Source organism: Schistocerca gregaria, unplaced genomic scaffold (assembly GCF_023897955.1).
Source record: "Schistocerca gregaria isolate iqSchGreg1 unplaced genomic scaffold, iqSchGreg1.2 ptg001092l, whole genome shotgun sequence".
Classification (NCBI taxonomy): Eukaryota; Metazoa; Arthropoda; class Insecta; order Orthoptera; family Acrididae; genus Schistocerca; species Schistocerca gregaria.
The window spans coordinates 14691-17500 of record NW_026062434.1 but is presented as its reverse complement, the minus strand read 5'-3'; positions in this window follow the sequence as shown (position 1 = coordinate 17500).

The window sequence follows — 2810 nt, the reverse complement described above, 5'->3', positions numbered from 1 at the left end:
GACTCTGTTTTTTTTTTTTTCTAGTGTTCTTTTTTTTTTTTTTTTTTTTTTTTTTTTTTTTAAAAAAAAAAAAAAAAAAAAAAAAAAATCTTTATTTATTTCAACTACAATAATAGTTATACTTAATAACCCACTCCCTTAGTTGATTAGTGGGCCTGTATTTTATACAATGATTATTACAAGTATGCAGCTCTTAATTCTAACTTGTAAGTGAGCTACAGGTGTTACACAATGATGGGCATTACTAATATTATTGTCTATACCTACAATTAAATACTACTTCTTATTTCTAAGTTCTAACATCTGCAGCGTCACATATATGCCAGCAGAGAGTATAAACCTACTGATAATTGCCTTGCTCTTCGAGCTAAACCCGAAGAGCATGCCCCTGGCACTGGGCAGGCCAAGATGTTATTACGCTGCAGTTTCCTAAATGTAAATATCCTAGTCTAATTCCTACAAACTAAGCTTATCCTAAGTCAAATCCGGTGCTTTACATTTTTGTAAAGGTGACCCCTACTCCCCCTATTCCTGCACGCGGCGGATCCCAACTATGGTGGATAGTCGGCCAGTCCGCGCACAGGCGGTATGGGAACAGGGATCTAGACGAAATCGGTGTATATTTCTGAGTTTATGTTAATTCATGTCCCTCAGATATTCCATCAACACCTTACGTGATACCTCGTTTGCCAGAGTGTTAAGCAGTTGAAAGGTATCTTCGCGTCTCAGAAGTTGGTATGTGTCTTGGTTTGGTAGTCTATCTCGGAGTGTGGCTGCAACATCATTGAAGAGAGGACACTCGTAGATCACATGTTCAGGAGTACCTTCCGGGACGCCACAGTCACACGCGGGCGTTGCCTTCTTCCCAAACCGACATAGGTATGTCGGGTAGGGTCCATGTCCAGTGAGAAAGTGGAACAATCCCTTTGTTGGCTCAAAATACTTCATTTGCAAGCGTTCCCTCACGTCCGGAATGAACTGAAAAGTTCTACGTCCAGTTTCCTCCGTTTCCCAAGTCCCCTGCCATAATTCTTCTCCCCTTTTCATAATTTCCCTCTTATTTGCCACCCTCACCCCCATAATCTCTTCAATTTTACCTAGATTCCCCTTTTTTGCCCAATACCAGGCTGCTTGCTCCCTTATCTTTATATCTAGTGGGCAGAGCCCCATTATGACTAACAGGGCCCCCCCTGGAGACGTTCTATAAGCCCCCACAGATCGTAATATCATACTTCTTTGCACCCTTCTCACTGCCATGGCAGGCACAACCCTCGTGAGTCTATGCGCCCAGACTCCCGAGCCGTAACCCACCACTGAGGTTAAGATACTATTATGATATAGTTTAATGAGGTGTGGAGGGAGGTGAAATCTTTTATGTCCTATGGAAATGAGGTTATTTAGAATTTGTAGGGCCTTTTGGGTTACGGTTTCAATGTGCCTCCCGAAGTTCCATTTCTCATCAATGATGACTCCTAAGTATCGTGTGTCACGTCTTCGTAATACTGGTGAACCGTCAATCCTGACTGTCGGGTTCCTGGTTAGTTGTCCTTTCAGCAGTAAGTAAGTTGACTTACTTGGTGAGACTGTCATTTTGGTGGTGTGGCACCACTGTTGAAGTTTGTCTATGGCCCTTTCTATCTTAGGTTCAATGTCTTCTCGGCTCCGGCCACCGACCAACAGGAGGAGGTCATCTGCGTAGGCTATCACCTCTAGCACATCCTCGCATTGTTGTAGATTGTCCAATAAAGGCTCCATATGGATGTCCCAAAGAAGCGGTCCAAGGACCGATCCCTGGGGACATCCTTTCGTGATCACTTTACTAACTCTCTCGCTAGAGGATGATAGCCAGACCTCTCGTTCCTCGCAATAGCTCCTCAGGCAACCATATAGCGGCCCTGGACACTCTTTCTCCCGCAAGCAGGAGAAGAGCGAAGGCCACCACAGGTTGTCAAAGGCGCCACTGATGTCCACCATGATGCCCACCACGTATTTATGCGGGGTTGAGCCGCAGACCTCGGCTGCCAGGGCGATTGCATCAGATGCCGATCGCCCTGGCCTGAAACCGAATTGCCTGCTGCTCATCCCGCACAAAACTCTGTGTGCCGCCAGTCTGTCAGCCAGCAACTTCTCAAATAATTTACCAAGCAAGTCCAACAGGCAGATTGGCCTGTATGACTTCACTTCCGCTGGATCTTTATCTTGGCCTTTCTTTATAATGACAACATTTGCCTTTTTCCATCTCCTTGGGAACTGTTGTTGCCTTAGGCATTCATTGTATAAATGCGTTAATGGCGCAACCAGCTGGGGGGCCAGGAATTGCACCACCTCCGCCACAATGCCATCTGGCCCAGGAGCTTTCCCTCTTTTGAGAGATTTTATGTGGGCCGCCACCTCCTCTTCCGAGAAGGGGTAGACCGCTGCATCGTTGTTATATTGCACTTGATCCTCCTCTCGCAGTTGCCGCTGTGCTTCGGTTTCCCCGTCCGCATAGTCATCAGGCAACAGGGACTGGAGGAGGACCCCAGCAGTTTCCTGCCAGGACTCCGTCATCCCGCCCCCGTGCCTGACAGTTGATAGCTCCATAGGAGAGCGGATCTTTTCCCTCACTAACTTGTAGGGAAGTCCCCATGGATCCAGCACAAGTTGACTGAGCACATAGCGTTCCCAGCTCCGTGTCCTGACCTCGCGTAGTTCCTTTTGGAACTGTTGCTTGGCCTCCCTATACCGCAACTGCCATCTTTGTTTCTCTTGCCAGACGACACTGCGCTGGTAGTACCTCCTTAGCCTTCTGACAGACTGACGCAATTCCT